The following is a 24,160-nucleotide window of genomic DNA, read 5'->3' on the forward strand; positions in this document are numbered from 1 at the left end:
TTCAGACACATTTTTTAATGAGGTAATGCCAGTCACACCATAAAATCTGTATAATAATATTTTACTTGAAAATAATTAAAGTTTTAGAATGGCCCACCCCATCACCCGACCCAAATAATCGAAAATGTTTGGAACGACTTATCCAGAAGCGTGGAAAGCAAACAAAACATGTTAATGAACTAGAAGCACGTGTTGTTCAAAATTCAAACAAGCTACAACAAAATTACATAAAACGATCCAAAGGCTATTGTTGGATACAATACAGCTAACAGTGGATCTCATCAAATATAACCTTGAATCGAAAGTTTTTATAGAACAAATGCCAATTTTTCTTTATTATTTCACAATTCTGTCCAACCAAAGCTTCTCTGTCTTTTCAGTTGTGTATCCTTCGAATGAAAAATATAAGACACTTCTCGTGTTTCTATATTTAAAAGAAAAAGAATCATCCTTATGATTTTGTATACTCGATATGGTATTGAAAATATATTTCTTTTTCTTTAAAATATAGAAACGCACGAAGTGTCTTATATTTTTGTCCAGTACTGTAACTACCATTCGATCGCGGGATTAGAATGTCGCAAACGGTTACCGCGAATCGTACGCGCGCTCGAGCGAGGCAAGCACGAAGTGTTAATAAATAAGATAATCCCAGGATAAATGATAATCTCCGATTCGCGGAGAAACCTAAGGAAACTCGTTTGACTCATTACATTCGTACACGTTTTAAACATTATTCGGTGACGTAACTTCTAACTCCCGCGTGGACAGAACAACGTTAACGCATCACAATGTTAGAACAGACTTTACCAACTTCGAAGATTGAATGGATCTTTTTTCCCCGTGAGCTGTGTTTGAAGTCTCATTTAAATGGCGAAGAATCGTAATCACACGTTTATTCATTACACCAGACACTCGTTCTGTAATTAATAGGTTGTGTAACAAGTTGTATCATTATAAACTTCTACTATATAAACGGGCGATCAATAGCTGAAATATACTGTTCATAACTGAATGAATTAAAACTTAAAGAAATGACCATCTCTCATAATTAGGCGGGTTATTTTCTCCCACGATAACGTACAATCCCAAAAATTATAGCAACTTGATTGGAATATTCTTCCCGTTATAGCTAGATTTTGTCTCATCTGATTTTTACTTATTTTGAACATCGAAAAAATACCGAAGAAATAAATATACATATATCTGAAGTTTTTAATAAACGAATCTACGAGTCTTGACGTAAAGAAATATTTTAATTACCCCAAAAATATTAAGTCTAAAAATAATTGTTCAATTTTTTAATAGACGAAGATGGTACTACGGAATCTTCTATTTTTCTGTCTTTGCTGTTGTAGTATATTAACCAAAAACAAGTAATTGTCTCTTTTGAGTAGTTGATGAAAATTTAGTTGAATAGGAACGAAGAATTCGGAACATTATGAACAGGGCGTAAATTCCATTTAAAATTAATTAATTTCTCGCGACCATATAGAATTACGCTTAAATTGTCCTCATTTTCTGACATTTAATTATGCTTCTGTAATAGTAATATATTGTATGTATTGTATTGCATAAATTCCAATATAGACTTCGATGTATATGAATTGTAATATAATAATATATTTGAAGAGATCGTGTTACTTCATATTAACGTGGACTAATTAAAGAATAATCGAGTGCTTTCTGCGCAACAAAATTGTTAAATTAAGTAACTGATTTTTTTTTAGACTGGAGAGTTTAATTTTAACTTGATATTAATTTAATTACGCAAACATTGAATTTTCTTTGCTTGTGTAAATACTGTAGTACGATCAAACGTTTTCCAATGCTACGAAACTTTGTATGGAATTCATTTTTTTTTTTTGAAGCGCTTGCCAGTGGAATTCGCATTATCAGCAGAAGCGACGACATTGTTAAATCGCCGTGCCCCAATGGATCTCGCCTAATTATTTTTGACTAACGATCGCCGTCGAAACCACTGTTCCGGCGGAGAAAAAATGAACATTGTACAGAGACGGTCGGGAGGCGTTTCTGTTTCAGAAATAAAGACGGAAGAGATTAATATAACCAGATTCCGGGGAAACAAAGAAGCAGCTCGCGGCATATTGAAAACTTTGTTCGCGATTTGATTACGACTCCGTTTGAGAAGAATTTTTTACCGGAACGGCTGCGTTCCGTAAGCTATATACATTAAAGCAATTTACGTGCAACATTTTCACGTGTTTTGCATAGATAGGTATAATGTTTTTTTTTAATGGTTTAACGTCGTATCAACAACGTGGTTATTAGCGACATTGGCACGGGAGAGATCGTCAGCATCGAGAAACGCTTTAACCGGCAGATCTACTATAGATAGAACTTGGTTGATTGCAATTAGGAATAAGGTAACACTCAGAACAGATCCTTGAGGGACCCCATTCTGTAGCACTATTGGATGTGAAAAACAGTTATTGATTCGAACTCTAATACGTCGCGTTTTTTTAATCCGTAATTTTTAAGGATCTCCAATATTCTTTTCCTGCAAGTTAAATCATATTCTATTTCTATATAGCTGGTTATTTAATAGAGAATCACAGATGTTTGCTTGTATATTAATGAGTTGATCGTAGGCAGAGAAAAAGGATCTGAATCTGTTGGTCACTTTAATCTGTTGTGGATGACTTTCTCCATTAATTTGCATAAGATATTAGTTAGAGATATCGGGCGATAACTATTCGGTGCTGTGGGTGATTTCCCAGGCTACAGACCAGGAACAACTATAGCATCCTTCCAGCCTTCTAGAAAGACATTTTTTCCCATATACAGTTGAATAAATTTAAGATCTAGTGAAGTCCACTACCCGGAAGATTAATTAGTAGTGTGTTGGAGATCCCGTCTGGGCCTGGGATAGTGTTTTTACACTTGTCAAGAATTGTAGTAAGTTCTTCAAGTTTGACAAGATCGTTAATGCACGCAAGATTCTCTATGTTGCTTTCAAAGGGTCTGTTATGTTCTTGATTCAAATAACCATTTCTGTGAGATATGAATTGTTCATCGTAGTTGGCATCACTGGAGTTTTCTGCAAATGATTCAGCTAACATATCAGCTATTTCTTCCCGATCCGTAGTAATAGAGAGGTCTGGTTTACAAAGAGCGTTTATGTTATTTGCGAATAAAGACCCTTTGAAAGTGCCCTTTTATTGCCCACTGACTTGAGTTGGGATGTTTATTATCATGTTGTGTATTAGTTGGAGCACTGTCATTAGAGGATTTAAAATTTGGGCAGACTTTGGCAATATGACCTTCCTGATTACAGCGAAAACAGTTTAATTTATCCATCGTTGCAAAAATTCTATATTGAGTTTCGTCATGAGGAATAATGAATGATTCTGGCAGATGTGGGATGTCCTGTGGGTTAATATAGATTTGGTGTCTGAAACTCAGTATATGAGAGAAAGGACATTTTGGATGTAGTTCTTATATTGTATTTCTTTAATGTATTCTCTATATCTTCATGCGGTATAGTTGTAAACACATTTGATAAGATGATTCTTTGTGAGGGCAAAATTAATGATCTTACATCTACCATGGTGTTGTTGATCTCAATATTGTGGTGTTTAGTTGTAAGGTCAGTTAACGTTTTCTTGGAGTCGAGATACATACACACTCTGTTGTTGGATTTTGGATATAAATCGTATAGAGTTTGATCCTATTAATTTGCCAATCGTCACAGCGTACTCTCTGATAGGAATTACAATAGCTTGTTCCTTTTTTGGAAAGACATTGTTCATAATTGCTGATGCATAGGTACGTGGGTTTGCTGTAGTTGCCTGGTTTTCTTCAGATGCCATTTTTGGATCTTTGTTGGTCTTAGAATTAGTTAGATCCCTGTACTTAGAGATCATGGTTTGCATATCCCCATCACTCATAAATAAAGCATTTATGAGAATTTTATGTAGCTAGTATCAATGGAAACACAGATACACTTGTATCAGTCGAGGAACCACAATGTAACCGTACGAAAGTAATGTAAACAAAACATATAAGTCAGTGGCACTCGCGAACGATCCAGCGACGATTCGTATAATGTTTGTTTCGTAAGACGGGTAAACTTTCCAGCATATTGATTAGGCAACGACGTATACAAAATAGCGAAAGTAATATGATGACTAGGTGGAATTAAAAACATCAGACACGGTGTTGAAACCCGATGGGATATGTACAGTGACGAGCAAAAGTATAAACACGCGATTATAATACTGTCGATTCTTCAAACTCAGGAATGAAAGATCGTTAAAAAAGTAGCGTGGTAATTATTTACTTTAGTGATTACTCGCCAAATATGTTGTCAAGGTCACCGTTATGAAGATTTTTTCTTTATACATGTTACCGCCGCTCGCCCTTTGTTTTCGAGATATTTGCAAAAATAATAAAATAATCTGGTTGAGTTGGGGATAAAAAATTAGACTTTATTCTTTACTATTATTATTATTATCGTTATTATTAACATAAATTGGAAAAATGTCTGCCATTATATCAAAAATAACTCGTGAAATACCGTATCTGTAACTGTTTACATAGTGTCATGTAAAATTTCAATCATAATATTTACACCATATCAACTTGGTACAAACCAATATTCAAATACCAGTATACAAATAATGTATACTATGTCAAGCTAATATCGGATAATATAAATAAAGAAAATTGAAATAGAAAATGAATGCATGGCCGACCGCCTTACGGCGGCCGGTATAAGAAAATCTAACCCAGATCTAATCCATTATATTAGTTAGTAGGTAGAATAGTTAGGTTTAAGTAAGGTTTGGGCTACTCAAATTGAGTTTTTAACCTTATATACGCATCCATTGTGTGATGTATCTATAGAAATAATAAACAATCGGCGATTCAACGTTTACACACACGCTGCCACAATCTCAGAACTAAGGCCGAGATATGTATAGAGAAAAAATCTTCATAACAGTGACCTTGACAACATATTTCAAGGTCATCGAAATTGGTGAGGAGTCGCTAAAGTAAATAATTTACCGTAGCATTACCAACGCAACACTTCATTTTCATTTAAAAAAAAATTAGAAGAAAATGTAGGGAAATTTAAGAGTCCTAATTGATGGTTATTACTAGCGTTTTTGCTATAAATAGAATTGACGTTCGATAATTGCATAGAAACGTCAAACGAAACGATAAGAAATATTTTCTGTGAAAAATTGCAGAAGAATGCCAAGTTGTTTATAGAAGTTAGGCGAGAAGGATTACTCGTCTTTGTCTTGTAAAGAGAAACCGTTAAGATCAGCCGAGAAACTATTATGTATTTTTATAATAACGATGTTAACTGATGTTAAACTGATGCATTGAACAGTTTTCCTTTGATAGAAAATTAAAAAATCAGACTTGAACACCCTTAATTGAAAGACTTTCACCCAAGTATCGTATTAACTTATACTGTGAGCGTCGCGGCATTTATTACAACGTTCTAATTACTTTCCCGTTACTAGGCATCTATCAAGCGCGATCCTGGGAGCTTTCCGGGATTAATTACATTCGCCTCGGTACTGTTTAACAGCAATTGATTATTTAAAAGCTACTCCGCGAGGTAATAATTGTTTGAATAATTCAACGCACGTCACCGCTCAGAAAATCCTAGTAATTTATTACCGGCGATTTTTGCTTTCAGCTCCCAGCGGCGCGGTGAAAACAACAATTCGAAAATTACAAACAAATAACGGGACGCCGGTCAAGGGACGCGCGACCGTTGTCACGCTGGATGGAATTTTTGCTACGGAATCGGAATATTTCCCGAGCGACGAATTTATCTCCGTACTCGCGACGCCGTGACGGCACTTTTTCAAATAATTTTCCCTCCGAGAAATGGAACGACGTTATCGCGGAATCGCATTCCCGCACGACGCTCCGTATCGAAGAATTTAGCGACATTTTGCAAAAAAACAACCTCCAACTATCGATATCCACCGTGTTTTTATCGTTTCCCAAACGTCCATCAACCTCGAAAATAGAGAAATACTATTTAATAAAAATTCTACTTGCGACGAACGTTTACAGTTGAACGTTTTACAATAATATTTGTCCCAAAGAGAGATTATACAGGAAACATTTTAATGGGAGATTCTAGAGGCAAAAATCAAGGATACTAATTTGTTGATTGAGGCTTCGTTAAAAAGTTATAGAAACATTTCCGGCCACACAGTATATTTTCGATTAGGAATTTTTTTCTCGAAAGTGCGTAGGATTTAGGGGGCATGTGTATTCACAAAAAGGGATTGTAATTGACCCCCTCAACCGAAAATAATTTTTCCAGAACGATTTGAAATTTTTTTTCTCGTCAAAAAATTTAGACACCTGTCGATTTGTTTTAAAAATTCGTTTTCGATTTTTAATAATTTTGTTTGACGCACTACAGTTAAGTTGTCTAATACTTTTGTGTAGATACCCATGAGCTTTACTTCAGAGATAAGTTTCATTGAAATATATTCACTATAGCAGGAGTTATGGCTGTTTGAAAATTGGACCATTTTTATGGGGTTTTTCTCACTTTACGGGGTCAAGGAACAACTTTTTCAATATTCTTAGAATTTCTACATATTCTTCACCAAACTACGCATAGTTTGCCATTTGGAAAATTAAAGTCCTCCAATCCGTTCAAAAGTAATGATATTTTGAAGATACAGAAATTATATTTTCGGTAAACAATTTTTTTCTCAAAAGTGCGTGGGATTTCAGGGGTATGTGTATTAACCAAAAATTATTGTAATCGTCTCCTGCAGTTAACAATATTTTTTCCAGAATGATTTAAAACTTTTTAATTACCCTGAAAAATTTCTCCACCTACTGAATTTTTTTCTCGAAAGTGGTTAGGATTTCGGGGGTATTTCTATTCACCAAAAATGATTGTAATTGATCCCCGCAACCGAAAATAATTTTTCCGTGAATGATTTGAAATTTTTAAATTTACTTTTGTTAATAACTTTTTAACGAAGCCTCAATTAACAAATTGATATTCCTGACTTTCATTTAATTTTGGTCTCTAGAGTCTCCCATTTAAATTTTTCCCAGGAGTGGCCGAACACCCCGTATAATATATAATTTAATTTAATCTGCCAATCAAGAGATCTTTTAATTTTCGTTTTATACTATTTAAGTACTTCAATATATTTGTTATACTATATAGTTGTACTGCTACTTACCGACTTCGAAAAGAATTCGTCTTTGATCGATCAATAGGACAAGCATTACTTGTTTCGAATTTATTAAATCACCAGTTTTTAACAGCACCAATATTATATCATGTATTCTTAGGATTATTTCTCCGTGTCTTTCACAACTTAATAGTTACGTTCGTAAATGTCAGTGAAGCCTTCGACTCGAGCCGCTTGCGTTTCGCAAAACGTGGAAAGGTAGTCGACGTTTTACGAAAACATTGCTCGATACAATGTACTTGCAAGGCTGTATAGCGTAATGAGAAAACCGCAAAGACTATTGCTGCGAGACGACACCGATGAGAGGCGGTCGAGAGACAATTAAAATAATAACTGGATAACGGCGAGAGATCAAGAGAACAGACGGGGAAAATAATGACGGTCGAGCCTGTAGCGCCAGAACCAACATTCCATTGAAAAAATAAACGTGACCGGTGAGTCACGACGTATTTTTATAGAAAATCAATCGAATCGAACTAAATTGGACGCCCGTTCCGAAAATATCACCATTGGAACTATCGGGGAGCAATGGCGATCGCAATGGCAAATTAATTTTGTCGTTTCGACGTTGATCGCTGCTGTTAGGAAATTATGAATATCGTTCGATCATCGGGACGCGATCCCCATTATCGTACAATTTTCCTGTTTAACAGCTACAATTTCGCACGAACGGTCGCAAATCCCACCCACACGGCTTAGAGGTTACTTTTTCCCCGCAATTTAACTTATGTCGAGCACATTCTTCACGTATCTAATTCTGCCCGCTCGGATTCTGGTCACGCGCATCTAAGGATATTGCCCATCCAGTAACACGGACACTACTGTATAATGCTTTAATCCCGTCGCGCCTGAAATATGCATGAACCATTCGGTCCCCGTATAATAATAAATATCCAGTGTTTATCGAGTGAATACAGCACAAACTTTTACGATTAGCCTCGCACCGAATGCCAATGTCGATCTTCCAACGTGTTGCACGCGCGTGAATTGCACCGTAAAAAAATCATATTGCTTACACCTTTACTACATTTACGCAGACCTACATTAAATTCGATCTCTTCGGCACAGGTTAATACAGTAATTTAATTTCGTTTTCTTCGGAAACTTTATAATTTTTTTTTTATTTATACGTACTTGCTTATGTAAACATTATCATGAATGTCATTGAAGACATTTGAAACTTTGTGGATTAATATTCTAATTATTGTTTGAGTTTATAAGTGCTACAAAATTTGGTCAGGTACGAAACCTACAATAAAATTGCTGAGAGAAGTTAGTTTTTCAAAATTTCTCTGCCCAAGATTAATAAGAGGTGTCTACCGTGAGTCACTTTGTCGAAAATGTTGATTTCCCTTTGCCCCGAACGAATTAATTTGGCGTTTATGTCCTTATGACAAATGAGAAGATAATTTTTGACACTTCCTGAGAACGAGGGCTGCGAAAACGATCTGATCTCGATCTCACCTCCGCGGAAAGGATCATCCGTGACTTGGTCGATTACACCGGTACTCGAGTACGAGATTTCATATTTTCCTCCCGCGAAATGAACGCGGCCGATTGTACGAGCGCAACGAATGAAATAGCACTGATCGAACACGAAATCACGCGGTCAAACTATCGTATTCCGCCCCACCAGAGTCTTTTCTTTCCTTTACGCGAGAGCACAATGTGTCGGGTGCAGCCACACGAGAAGGGATTTCGATGCTTATCGGGTCGAGAACGGCTATCTGCATTCGAAACGGTACGCTCGATTGTTACATCTCAGAATCGATCCTGAGATCTGCGGCTTCCGAGCGATTTTATTGCGAACACGCGAAACGGCTGGTTGAAACTGACCGAATCTGTGGAGGAAAATTGAGGTGCTTCCAGTTGCTTCGTTTTCCTTTAAAACCGAGAAAGACGGAGTCGGGAATCGGTTCGCTGCGATTCGTCCGAGCATATTTTTACGGATTTTACTTGCACAAATATCTAGGATAATATTTATCCAGAGCTTTCATCCGTGGGCCATGATTGAAAATATTTCTACAACAGTTTATTCAGATACAGATCCGCACCTCACGGATTTTATTTGAGTAATAATCGTGCAAACTAGATTTGGCCATTCATTCGAACAATTCTCTTCGATATCTAATGAATTTTAAAAGTCTTTGAATATTGTAAACTGCTATCGAAACTCAATATAAAATATTTAAAATTTTTGATACTTATCACTACATCTTGTTAAGTATTTTGGTATCGAATAAGAAATTAATATCAAATAAGCAAAAAGAAAGAAAGCAGCTAATTATTTTTGGCAATGGAATACAAAATATAGTAGTTTTAATTGCAACATTATACAGAAATTATTTTATATGTTTTCTATCCAAACAAAAATTTAAATAATATAAGGCTCGTAAATCTCTATCATTATGAATTTATTAAATTATGTACAGCAGGATAGCTCAACCATGGAGAGACCATAATCCGCCGTTATTTGTTTATTTTCGAACGTTGAAGGGTAAATCGGATTACCGGGTGGCTCTGACGAGTAAAATTTATTTCCCACGATAATCCGGAATATCCCTGTAAATATAATAAATAACAAAACGGCCCTTGTAGTATGTTTTTGTAATGGAATAATTTTATAATATCGGAACGAAATCTATGTAAACAGTTTATGTAATTTATTGCAACTTTGAAATGTTTTTTACTGAAACGTGACTTGTTCGAAAATAGATAGCTTATTTTCGTCGAAATTCCGTACTAAAATACCATTCTACTGCGAGCTAGTTAATCTATCGCAATGGCTGCTTGAACGACAGCAGTTAGACAATCAATTTTAACGACATTGGAACAGAATCGCTGTAATTAGATATCTCAATGTCTCTATTTCCTTTCACGAACGGTGGCACGTATATTGTGACTTCCACATGATTCAAACTATGACGTAAGTCTCTCGTTAAAGAGATTTTCATCAATAGTTCCCCACCTTGTAAGCTAACACCGACTGTTACGTGTTATTCTAATTATTATGGAAATTATTCCGAATACAGAAAAATAATATTTCCGTTCGTAAAAGTATCTTCGAAACTATAACCATTTCGATCGAAATAGGTTTGATAATTCAAATTTTGATACCTCCAAAGATCCATAGTCGGTTATTTAGCATTCAAGGAAATATTCTTTAGGGATGAAAATGTATTTCGGGGCTTCCGTTCGTGGTTCTCGTTGCCAGACTCATCCGACCGAATAGCAAGTGCTTCTGTGTATCAATTAATTAAGATTACGCAATATTGATTCAGCGTGCCTCGACTGGGGATACTGTACGGCGGTTTCGGAACACCGTTAATCATGCTTATTAATCGTCGGGATTAATGGCGAAAGCCTCTTTCTTAGTCGTTGCAAAAAAATGCCCCCTGTGTATTCATAATTCCTCTAAACGATTCTTGCTTGATTTATTATCCTTCTTAGTGTAAAACATTCTCTGTTAGGCCCTGAATTCTTTCTGAACAAAAAATATATTATATATCGAGATTTTTCTTTTTCCACGTAACTTTACTAAATTACATTCTATAACTATGCATTTAGTAGACGAGATAATAAACGAGACCAAAGGGATGATATAATAGTTTTGTCGTATTTGTTCTGAAGCATAACGCCTTGTCGTTTGGCGAGTGCTGGTCGTATTGTTTATCTTGTAAAAATAAAGGCCAGAGCCGGGGAAAAAATGCCTGTAAATCACAATTAACCTCTCTTGGAATTGTATTTTATTCGTTATTTGCCGTGCTCGCACGGGGAAGTGCGCATTAACTTTTATCGTAAACCGCCGCCATTACAATGGCACTAAAACGTTGTAAATAATCCAGATACCAGTTATATTCATTACGTTATCTCCTAATGCGCACGCTTTAAACAAAAGTACCGCGATTCGAAGCGTACGAAGTTTGTTACGTCAGTCGTATTAAATTTATTTCATGTTAGAAATAAAAAGTCGTAATTTCAAGTGAGCTTTTTAGTTGTTTCTTAAGAGTTTTTTTTAATTGGAAGTTTAAAGTCGCATTAACTGCAAAGGTTATTAACGACTCCACTAAGAATTGCGGGACGTTAGGGGTATGTGATTGGGCGCTGTGCTGCCAAGAGAGTCTTCATAGTTTATCAAGTAATCCGATGGTGTTGCAAAAATGTATCACTGCGTCTTGGTGTGATGACGATGCAAGTAGTTCCATGAGGTTAACCGTGAAGTTCAGTTTACTCCTTATTTGCACATATTTTCTGCATTCGATGATGATGTGGGAGGACTATTGTTGAGGAGGTGTGCATGCGATAATTTACTGTGACTGGTTCTGTTTCGCGTTAGTGCTACCTGCTGTTTTCTATTGAATTTGGAGTTTGTTGTAATGGCGTAAAAGTTTTGAATCGATCTATGAAGTAATCTTGCCTTGTGGTTTTGCCATATCCGGTTCCAGGATTCCTTCCACAAGAATGCAATGTGCCTATTGATATCTGCGGACGTGTTGAGTAGCGGTTGGTTGTTGTAGTCTAAGGTTTGTGCAATTTTCGCTTCCAGATCGGCCATTTCGTTTCCAAATATGTCCTTGTGAGATGGGATCCATGCTAATGTAATTGATTTGTTGGATTTGACCAGTTGGTCGTAGGATTCTTGGATTTCGGTATAAATTTCAGTGGTTTGTTTCGTGTTTTGTATTTTCACAATGGTGGAAACGATAAATTTAGGATCAGGAGAACTGTCTATAAAATTAAGAGCCGAGAGAAGTGCGTATGATTCAGCTGTATGTACACTGTTGATGGGGTTTAAGCCGAATTTAGCTGTTTTATTTTGCATGACTACGGCCGCTCCTGTTCTGCCCATCTTGTCTTGAAATTGGTGTAAACTTTGCACAGGTTGAAGAATACTTCTTTCCACTCGTTAACGCTTAGTTCGTCCTTTTTGTTCTTTGTGAGTGATAAGTCGATGGTCGGTGTACTCAATGTCCAGGGAGGTATCTTATGGGGTCTGTTTTTTTCCATAGCCGGTAGCTTGAATTGAAGTTCGTCGAGGTATATTTGAATTCTGTGGTGGAGGGGAGAGTTGTGCATCTGGTAGTTTGTATTTCGTTTATCTCTTGGGAAGCAGTCTTCATAGACAATTGGGTTGGTAGATGTGGCGGCCCTTACGGCATATTTTAGGCTCAACAGTTTTCTTCTATGCCTCAAAGTCGTTTCACCGGCTTCATCTAAAATACTTCTTAACCCGGTATTGTGGGCTGTTTCTAGTTTTCTAAGAGTGTCTGATTTGACTGAATTGTATATTATAGATGCATAGTCAATTTTGGATCGAACAATTGCATTATAGGCCTGCGAGAGTACGGTTTTATCTGCTCCCCAGTTGTTATATGCTTTTACTATTTTCATCTTTTTTTTGCATCTGTTGATGAGATTGTGAACATGGTTACTCGATGCAACTTTTGAGTCAAAGTGTACTCCGAGGATTTTAGAACAGGTAACAAATTGAAGCTGGTTTCTGCCAATTTTTAAGACCAATGGAAGAATTTCTCGGCGTTTAGAGAATACAATGCATTCAGTTTCCGCAGTTGAACATTTCAATCCATTTGTTTCAGACCAGTTGTGGGGTTTATTAAGAGCCTGTTAAATGAGCTGCCGCGTGGTGTTAATGGATTTTCCTTTACAAAGGATGGTGATATCATCAGCAAGTATTCTTGAAATAACAGGAGGTTTAGTGATACAGCAGGCGTTGTTAGTAGCTATTAGGAATAACGTGACGCTGAGGACGGTTCCTTGAGGTACACCATTTTCTATTACGGTTTTCTGTGACAGACTATCGTTGAAACAGACTTGAATACTTCTATTGTTGATGAAGTTTTCGACGAAGTGCCACATGTTGCCACCGATTCCCATTTCATGGAGTTTGCTTAAGATGTGCCGTCACAAAACCATGTCATAGGCTTTTTCAATATCTAAGCTAACCACAAGAACGTGTTCATTGTTGTGGAATGCTTTTCGGATGTGAGATGTGGTGGAGTGACTCGTCCCAAACCTGAATTGGTTGTGTTCACGTGTAATTTCTAAATAGTGAAGAATTACGACTGTTGAGACGAAGCTGACAAATTCTTACTTCTCTGTTGATTTCATACTAATAACCATGGTGGATCGTGCACGTGCATCCGGTGCAAGTTAAATTCATACAACGCGACGGATACACGTGGAAAATTCAATAACACCACCGGAGCTGCACGCGTGCTTGGAATTGGATCAAGCGGGCGAATCACGCGAGTTTAAACGCGTCCGCGGCAAAAATCTCGACATCGCGGGCTTTTACAGTAACTTGAATATTAAATTTATTTATTCTTCGCGCGGCTCTCCTATTCGTTCGCTTTTTCATTAAGGACCTTTTATCGAAAGAATTTAACAAGACTGGTTTCACGCGATTTTCTAAAGCTTCCGATCGACAAATATTTTTCTATAAAATTGTATTTATTCAAACTCTCCAAAACGTGTAATATAATATCGCAGACAAATTCTTGATTCACGCATTAAGCAGTGGTTTCTCCAACTTTTTAGAAAATACCTCTCTCTTCTGGAAAAAATAATATTTAAATAACTACAGCTTATTAAAAATTCACTGATTAGTTGTAGCATCAACTACAGAAAACACTGACCCAAAGTAATGGTTAAAAAGTTGGAATAAATACTCGACATCCAATAGAAGAGAAATACACTCCATGCTCAACAAAAATTCTTTTCCTTGGGTTTCTCATTACCCTTTTTTAAACAACGTCGAACGAAGGCTAACGAGCAGATATTTCTTTGCCAACGAAACCGTTTTTTTGCGCGATGATCGACAAGAAACAAATTGCTTCATTGACCCCGATGAAGAAACGTCGCAAAACGCGTGGAAGAGGTAAATTCGCGTTAATGGAATCTACGCGTGGACGGGAGTCATGGAAATTAATGTTAATGCAAGGTGTGCGTTGGAAGATCGCTGGAACGAGTCCCAGACTCGGAAACATTGATCATTTTCACGCTCGAAAGAACGTACAATGCGAGCGAGTATTTGTACAAGCTGCTTTCTAATTCACGTCCTTTGAAATTCAACGTTTGATTTGCAAACGATGAATGATACATACACGAAGGGCTAACATCCTGAATTTTCCGTACGAGCACGAAGTTTCTGCATACAATTTCCCGCAGCGTAGTGACGTATACTGTAATCCCTCTGATTTCTGGTTAGAGTGCTTTTAAAGCAAATGGATCGTTGTTTTTGTTTGCATTCTTCCTTTCCACGCGGACGAAACAGCCAATTTCTCATCAATCGATAAACAGGAGATTTGATATATTTGCCAGGGCCATGATTAATATATCAGAATATACGCGGGGGCATTAAATTATCGATGAAGCATGAGTCATCGATTATTAAGAATACAGGGGATGAATAGAATTTGAAATTCAATTGTATGCAAACGTGTACTGAGAGTTATGTGTGTAACCGATGACAGGATGATTTCTCTCTCGAGGATAAATCGTGAAACGTTCGAAATTCTCTAATGATTTTGATAACATTCGTTTTGTTTGTTCTCTTAAGTATACCATGAATGTTGAATAATTACAAGAAGCGTTGTTGGAAGTTTCGTAAAAGTTGCAACGCTTTCACAATCGAGGCGTCCAAGAAACTCAAAATACTCGAGACATAGCAGATTTTCAAGCCGCCCTCGGTATCGGGATGCTCCCGAGCGAGAGTTTCCATACTTATAATTTGTTTTGAAAATTCGCGAGCAAGCGTATCCTCCTGTTTTCTTATACCAAAGTGGAAACAATGGGAAAGTAATTCCAACAAAACGAACGACGGCCACGGGAAGATCCTCTGAAAGGTCTTTAAAAAATCAGTTCCTGGAATCTCGAGCACGACCGCGCCGGATCAGCGACCGAATTTACAGAGCCAGATGGTGAAAGGATGTACCAGATGCGGTGAACAAAGAACAAAAAAGGGGTAAGAATAAAGCTTCGTCGAGAAAGCGCCTCTTCGACCGTATCATCAGATTAATCAACCGATTTTTGCAAGGAACGAAAGCAACGACGAGAATCAAGACCTCTGGTCACTGTGAAAGGCATCTGATAGAGAATGGTCTAATTTAGGGTGGTTTCATCAACAAAAATTTTAATGTAGTAAAAGTAAAGAGACGTGTGAGTCAAAATTGCTAGAAACCAATTTGTAATGACCGTTTCATTCATAAGATGTAAAAATTACTTTCCATAATAGGCGAATAAACTACTTTCATCAAAGAATTTTATGTTCCGTATAATTTACGTATACTTCTGTTTACGATCTACCCAAATATAGCTTCCCTTTTGCGAGTATTGGAAGGAGAAAGGAAAAACAATCTCGAATTAAGGGGAATGTGGTATATGCTACGTGTTACATACCAATAAGTAGAATGTGGACAGCATGAAGCAATTTTGCCTTAAGAAGGCTGACTATAACGTTTGACCCAATGGGACTAGCAGTGATCTTTTTTCCCCCCGGAATATCCGTAATCCCGTTTTATTGTACAAGGTATGAATATATTGATGTCCTCATACATAAAAATTTCTCCGTAAATACTTATTTTTAAAACGTAAATCAACCTGGAACTCTCCGGGGGAATAAAGATCCTCAGTGTTTTTGCCATATTGCGAGACCACCAAACTTGTTCGAATTAAATACGAATAAAGTTACACTACATTAATGGGGAAAAATTAATAAATATTTCGATGGAATGTAAAATAATAAAATTCAGATTCGAATTAAAATGGACACAGATTGTACTGCTGTTAAAATAATTACTTCGACCTATTTCTGGCTTTCGACTAAAATTAAACTCTTCCTGAAATTTGTTGGTAACACTTTATCTTTTGACATTTTTACGCGTAATATTGTGTCGCTCGTATTTTTCCTTGGTTATTTCTTTACACAAATAGACGTTTTATGGTATCATTAAAATAGTTAATTGCCATGGTCGATTGTTGGAAACATTACTTTCTTCAGAAATAATTTCGAGATAATCGTGGCGATCGTTACGATGAATATTCTAAAACAGTCGCCAAGTTTTTTTTTTATAGAATGATGAAACAAACCTTATTTGTTTACAGAGGGAATTTATATGCGGTCGTGGAGGATCCCATGGTTAAAATTCGCTCGAATGTCGTGAAAACTACCGAAAGCATTTGCTATAATCATTCGAGTTACGTCGTTCCTCGGCGGTCGTAAATACGACGGCTTTCAACGAGATTAACCGGGGCATGGAAAATCGCTAGAAACGAATATATCGCGCGGAAAAAATAATTACTTTCATGCACCGGGTCCACCTATGCCCGAGCATAATTTTCGAGCGTTTCGTCCGCGATCTTAACCTCGTTTCGTATTTATCACGGGATACAATATTCTCTGTACGTGTCCCGCTGTCTGAGAAACTATACCAATACTCGAGTCTTCGTTGTTCCGTTCGCTTTTCGCGCACAGAACGATTCGGTCGGGAATTAATGCCGCATACCCCGCGGGTGGTGCGATTCAGAAAGCCCGGGGAACCATTTCGCCGTGCTCCGAAGAAACCACTCCACGATCGTGAGGTTTTTCCTCGAAATGTGATGTGTTGTTAGTTTTAAAGTCGGTCGAGGTTTAAATGTTTCCACAGACCTAGCGCTACGTGTTATATTCGCGAGAGGTCTTCCTTACGGCGAGCTTATCATGGCTTCTCAACGAAAACTGCCCCCTCGCTGAGAAACTCGACGAAGAGAACAACACAAACTTAAAATCTGGAAACTGTGGGGATTAATTTTACCGATTTTAAAAAGGAAATTTTAATTTTGTTACATCAAAGGGTAGAGCCAATAGAGCCATTGAAGGAAATCTTTTTTACCCAAGTTTCAACTTGGTGTCTCTAAGGGGGGCAATTACAGGGTAAAATGTAACTTGCAATACAAATTCTGTACGTTTTATTTTGGAAAAACATCAGAAGTATTTCACGAGGTTCTTGGGACCATCGATTGCAAAATATAAAATATCTCACTTATAGTTCCTTCCACGATAGAAATATTTATGGAAGTAATTTGTAGAAGATTTAATTTAAAAGTTATTTTATACGCAGGCATAAGTGAAATAGAAACTAATGAAAGAGGCAACGTCAAGCCGTGAGAAGCCGCGGGTAACAGCTGCTATGGCAATATACGGACTCCGCACTTCCGTGCACAATAAAGATTTATAATAGTAATAATGCCAGTAATAATTTCTAACGGTTATATTTATTTCTATGAGCGAATAGGTCTAAAGCAATTTATTTGCTGATCTTTGCCTTTATCTTTATGAAAATTTCTGGAAATCCTTCAGCCTCTCTCACTTACGTCACATCATTCTACGACTATAAATTTTTCACAGTCTCAGTTAATAAGGAAACGTTCAAGAATAACAATAGCCCAGGAAATTTCACCAGTTTTCTTCCAAATTTTGAATGCTTTCGTCCCCCCAATCTCCGACATACACGAATCTGTTTTCGAAAAAAAGTAAAAAAAAATTAATTTATTTACGATATAGATAAATAAACAGTAAATTAAATTCACGAATGCATCGCCTTCTAATATAATATCGGAAACTTTGTTAAGGCCAGATCAGTTTCAGATAGAGCGCCACTCCTCCTTCGTCCACGTGGATCTGAAACTGATTTGCATTGTAAATAACCATAAACGGATACCGTCGATAAATTAACATACGTTTTTTGATCGGAAAACAATCACTTCCCTCAATGACAAATATTTCGTTCGCGTTCAGACGCGCACACCTCGACGTTTTCTTCATCTTGGCGTCGATATTTATGCCCGGCCGCGATCGAATAAAACGAAAAGGAAGCGCGCCGCGGAATATAAATTTTCTTGATCCGTGTTTGCATAATGCTTGCGCCCTTCGCGGTTCGCTCATCGATTTTTTATGTACGACATTTACCTTCCAAAGTTCTTGCAACGTGTACACGCTCCGGTGACAGCGAGGGACCATCATTTATTGGCTTCGGTACAGTTACGCGAAACTTTTCTTTCCCCTCTTACTCCCACGCAATCGTGACTGTTCATCTGAATTTCTAATTCGACGCGGCTGCAATTTATTTCGCGGGGACCGAACTTCGTGAATGTTTCACCCCCTTTGCCGGTACCGGCTAACTGTGGTACTCTGACCCAACGAAATTTGTAGATCTCGCGATAAGAATCGGGAACGCTGTCTTTTACTTCTTTTCATTCTGACTTTATTGCACCTTAACAAAATAGAACACATCGAAGGGAAGAAAATTGAACGGTGTAAAGGGATAGGTTTCGTTGGGGAAACGGGGAGGAAAAAGGGGAAAAGTATTGGGAAAGGATGGAGGTAAAGGGTAGATGAGGAAGGTGTAGGTGGTTAAAGAGACACCGTCACTTTGTTTGGTTCAGGAGGTGGACTTGTCGTTTATTTCTTAGATTCTACGAAGGTCCGGCGGGAGGTCCGTCGCAGGTGATCGTTCCGTAATGACTGGCCAAGTGTGTGGGGCCTAAGGGACGGGTGGCGACACACCGCGTAGGTGTCGCGTACCGTTGAATACTTCCGTTCTCCTGCAGCTTGGCACATCCGCGTAGCAGTCGGCACTGAGGAGCTTTTCTGAGTTGGACGGGTAGCGACTGCCGAACATGTTTTTTTTTTTATCTCGTCCTCCTGTTCCTTCCACAGTACCCTGAACTGGAGCCCTATAAGTTGCACTTAAAATGTTTGTTAGTATCTGTAATGTTTATGAAGATGTGTTATTGTGGTTTTCCTTGGGTTAGGGCTCGAGGGAAAAGTTTCAAAAACCTCGTTTACATGCATCATGCGATGAGTGTGATGCTGTGGACGGTTAGTTGATGATTAGTTTGGGAGTTTGTAGTCGGATCTATAATGGTATATCTTCGGGGTCGTAATTCCCTAGTGACGTTACTAGGGGGTTTGGATGCTGGGAGTTAGTAACTTGAGCTGCGGCGGTCAGTTTCATAACATGCTCGCGGATATACTCGATGTTTGCTTCCTCATTCAACGAAGCGATTGTGTGATAGCGCGTTTTGTTTAGAATGACGCGGAGGTATTTGTTTTGTACAATCTGGATTCTGGATATTATGTGATGTTGCTGCGGGGCGCCATACTGGAGCGCCGTATGTGAGGATGGGCCGGATATAGGTTTTGTAGAGCCGGATTTTTAATTCTGTGAGAAGTGGACTATTTCGTGCTAGGAGTTGGTATAGTGTGCGGAATCCTCCGATGCCTTTGCAAGCCCTATCTTTGGAGTTGTGTTGCCATTTTAGCTTGTTATCGAACCATATATCCAGGTAGCTATCTAGTAAGGAGTGTGCTAGGTAGCTAGCTTGCAAGCAGTGAGCTAGGTAGCTAGATAGCAAGGAGTGTGCTAGGTACCTAGCTAGCATGGAGTGAGTGAGCATGAGTGAGCACTTTAGTGGACCAGTTAATGGGGTGGTTATCTATTGTGAGAGTGTCAGTGTTGTAGAGTCTTTTAGGGGTGAAGATAGTAGCTTCTGTTTTTGTGGGGTTTATTGTCAGTTTCCAAGTAGAAGTGAATTGTAAGATGTGATCGAGGTGGTTTTGAGTGTATTTTATAGCCTGCTTTATTTTCCACGAGGAGGAGTATACTGCGGTGTCATCTGCGTAGAGATTTTTGGGGATGTCGTTTATGAATATATTAAATAAGATGGGTCCCAGGACTGATCCCTGCGGTACCCCAGTATGTAGTAGTCTGGGAGAGCAATGGGAGCCGTTGTTTGAGACTGTAATGTATCTGTCAGTGAGGAAGCTGTAAACTATTTTGATTAGGTGTTGGTTGAGGTTAATTTGCTGGAGTTTAAGGAGGAGGCCATTGTGCCAGACGGTGTCGAAAGCCTTCTAAAGGTCTAGGAGTACTAGGACCACCGAACGGTTCTTGTTCACCTCAACTGCTGCCGAACATGGGCCGGTGGCCCCGTATTTACGAGGGCGGTCCGATAAGTACTTAGCCTACAAAAGAAAAACAAAAATTTTGGAAAGGTGGCGATTTATTTTTCTACATAGTCTCCTTTCAGCTCGATACACTTGACCCAGCGATGCTCCAACTTCTTTAACCCGTCTGAAAAATACGTTTTCTGGAGGTCTGCAAAGTAGGCCTCCGTGGCGGCGATAACCTCCTCATTCGACTCAAATTTCTGCCCGGCAAGTCACTTTTTCAAGTTTGGAAACAAAAAGAAGTCGCACGGGGCCAAATCTGGAGAATACGGTGGATGAGGCAGCAGTTCGTAGCCTAATTCGACCAATTTGGCCTTGGCGACAGCGGAGGTGTGAGCCAGTGCGTTGTCATGGTGGAAGAGCACTTTTTTCTTCACCAAATGGGGCCGTTTTTCCTGCAATTCGGCGTCGAATCGGCCCAATAATCCGGCATAGTAGAGCCCTGTGATCGTTTTGCCCTTGTCCAGGTAGTCGATGTAGATCACACCTTTTGAATCCCAAAAAACGGTGGTCATTACCTCTCCGGCCGATAGGACAGTCTTCGCCTTCTTCGGAGCACGTTCGCCGGGTGAAGTCCACTGTTTCGACTGTTCCTTGGTCTCTGGTGTGTACCACTGGATCCATGTTTCATCGACGGTCACGAAACGACGCAGAAACTCCTTCGGATTGCGCCTAAACAGCATCAAACACTGCTCTGAAGTGGTCTCACGGTTGCGCTTGTTGTCCGGAGTAAGCAAACGCGGCACCCATCGCGCCGACAGCTTTCTCATGCCCAATATTTCATGCAGGATATGACCCACGCGGTCTTTTGAGATGCCTACTGTCTCAGCTATCTCGCGCACCTTCAATCGTCGGTCTGCCAATACGAGATCGTGAATTTTTTTCACGTTATCCTCCGTGGTAGCCGTTTTCGGGACACCTGGACGTGGCTCATCAAAAACTGACGTGCGACCACGTTGAAACTCGTTAAACCAATTTTTAATGGTCGCCATCGAAGGAGAAGTGTCACCGTACACAGCATCCAAGCGCTCTTTGATTTCGCTGCGCGATTTCCCTTCCAAAAACAAGAATCGAATCACCGATCGATATTGCTCTTTTTCCATTTTTCTAAAATACGCGGGCACACCCGCTTCTACACGCGGTCAAAACAAAACTACGAGTCCGATTCGGCTGAAATTTTGACAGTAACTGTCTACAAGAATGTACTACACGATAGTAAATTTCTCTTGCCATCGTGGCTACCATCGGGTGGTGAGGCTAAGTACTTATCGGACCGCTCTCGTATACTCGGGGATGCGCGCTAGCGCTGACCGGGTCGTCGCTGATTGGTTGGGACCCATCTATTTTCAGCAATTACATGAGTATTCGGCGAGTGGCTAGGTCGTTGTTCCTATCCTACGTAAAACTATGTAAAACTAAGGGAGCGGTATAGCTTCGTTTCGGCGGAAGCCGCGTCGTTGTCCTTAGTTTTATATTAAAAAAGATTATGTCGCGTTACAAGGGATAGTATAATATAAGGATTGCTCCATGGTGAGTGGACAAAGTTGTTTTACAATTTACATGAAATAGATGTAACTGTATCTCTTTTAAAACAGACAAGACACAGATAGAAGAGGAACTTAGTTTCAATCGACAATATTTTTGTAATATTTTGTGATTCAACCAACCCCATGTAGAGAATTCAATTCTCCATATAGACTATAGTTTTATAGCCAACTTGTAAAATCATCTTATAAATTATTAAAGAAAGTGTTTTTTTTTTTAAATTGTTCTGATAATTAACGAATATAAAATTTCTGTCGTCGTTCTTCTCAGAAGTTCCAGAATATTGCGCGGAGGAATTCAGGCAAGGAACAACGATCGAATAAATCAATTTCTAATAAAATCTCTTCCTGGGTCGCGCGTGATTGTTTTTATCGGGCATGACCGTAAAGGCACCAGCAGCCGGCCATTAATTCATACTGTTCGGGTAATGTGCAATTTTTCTTCGTCCTCCCCGCGATCTTTTCTCACTTTTGCCAGCTATCCCGATACCGACTGGAGCATAATTTTCCGCATAATTAAATGGCGGATCGATCACAAAACCGCCGGGTTCGTGTTTCAATTTTCCTTTCGTTTCTTTTTACGGCAGAATTTATGCGAGCTGCTTAATTCCAAGAGCGAGAGAAAAATTCAAGCGGCCTTATGGACCGAACATTTTCAATTCAAATTTGCCTCCTTTATCATTCGCTTCGAACCGAGATCCATGGAGTATTTTACTTTGTATGAATTATTACGCGGATCGTCCAAGACAAAACTAACAATTACACGACATTGAGTACCATTTGTTCGGAGTTTCGAAATATTTTTAACGGTTGAAAGCTTCCGTTGGCGTGGAAATTTCTTTGAACGGAGACCAGGGTCTTAGTATTTCTACCTTCGAGTTACAATCTAATATTTTATTTCTTGAGCATCGTGGAATTAAGTTTAATCGAATTCTCCGATTCACGTTTTGTTCCTTATTAGGCCAAACCAGCTTAACTTCTCAGACAATTACATCTATAATTCTCACCACGTTTCTGTTGACTAACGTCTATATATATATCACATCGAGTGAACTCTGGCATGCTGTAACGTAACAATCCTTGGCTTGTTGGAATGAAACAAATCCCTCTGCAGCGTGAGCCAAATCTCAAACACCTGGTCTGGGTTAGGCAGTTGCCTCCATTGTGCTGTAAATTACATGACGATTTTGCAAACATTCCCGTACACTACAATTCACACCTATGTCGTGCAAATTCTAACAAATATTTCACGATGAACGTGAGACCGATATTCGACGAAAGGGATTTATATTTTCTAGCTCGAAGAACCTAAATATTCAGGAAGAAAATTCCTTAATATAGGAAAGATTGTATATCGAGGTATACGTCCGCCATTGCAGCAGGATTTATTACATTTCGAGCTTACGTCACATATTAGGAAAAAAATATTGCACTCTGCTTCGAGGAAATTGTAGACAATTTGTTAGGAGGTTCTACCTTCTCCGGAAGAAGAAATTCTACCGTCAGATTCTTCTTCTCGCCGCGTTCACTCATCCGCCGTCGTTTCTTTTGTACTTGGAGGATTCGTTGACTACATTTTTCGCTAAGCAGCACAGTCGCGCGGGTAATTGCCACTCAACGATCGCAATTTATTATTATCAGCGTCGTGAAAATTTCACGCAGAGGTATTACGACTAAAGAACGAATAAAACAAAATTGTCCCCTCTTGGAACTCTTAAAACTCGAGATATAATCGGACGTTACACTGGACTTCGTAACGACCAATAAAATGTATTTCGTACTGTAAAGCATAAATTCGTGGTGTTCGAGCAATGGCGAAATTAATGTTTATGTTTCGAGCGTTCTTACAGATCTGCTTCGATTTTGTGTATTCCCCGAGCGGCTAACTTCCGGTCCCTTTAATGGCGGTGGAGTCGAAAGCGCTAAGGGAGAATTGTGGCGTTAGTCGAGGGTCGTGGTACATAGCAGAAGCGCGTGTAACGGATCTAAATTGAGAGAAAGAGTCGAGAAAAAGAATAGAAAGCCGGAAGAGGTTCACGACGGTTGCAAGGAGCGTTTAAATTAATGACTATCGCGACCCTAACTGTTGAACCGGTGTCCGAAACGCGTCGGAGAATCGCGTCAGCCACTGTTGGAGAACGTTTTTCACGTGTGCCTAAATGGTTCCTCGTTTTGGTGTTGCAACACCCAGCTCTTCGCGCGTACCCGCGGGCGGACATTGGATTATCCGTCTCTCGGGCAGAGAAGTAAGCTGACGTTGCGTAAAAGTAGCAATTTATGGCTCGATTCGCGTTGGATCGAATGGCCTCGAGCGACCACTTGATTTTGTTCCGGCTATAGTAAAGCGTGCCCGTAAATCCAAGGGTTTACGATCGATAGACACTCGTAGA

At 38.9% G+C, this 24,160-nt stretch overlaps 1 protein-coding gene across 1 annotated transcript in view; it reads right to left on the reverse strand.

Moving 5' to 3' along the window:
• LOC122401034 (UNC93-like protein) overlaps positions 1-8,832 on the reverse strand; it is a 30,276-nt gene extending 21,444 nt beyond the window's left edge. Inside the window, exon 1 of the mRNA XM_043402902.1 lies at positions 8,682-8,832. The gene's annotated coding sequence lies outside the window, so the exon portion shown is untranslated. The remainder of the gene's footprint in view (positions 1-8,681) is intronic.
• Positions 8,833-24,160: the final 15,328 nt, after the last annotated feature.

This window comes from Colletes gigas, unplaced genomic scaffold, assembly GCF_013123115.1.
Source record: "Colletes gigas isolate AHSC1104 unplaced genomic scaffold, ASM1312311v1 Colletes_gigas_Sc00021, whole genome shotgun sequence".
NCBI lineage: Eukaryota > Metazoa > Arthropoda > Insecta > Hymenoptera > Colletidae > Colletes > Colletes gigas.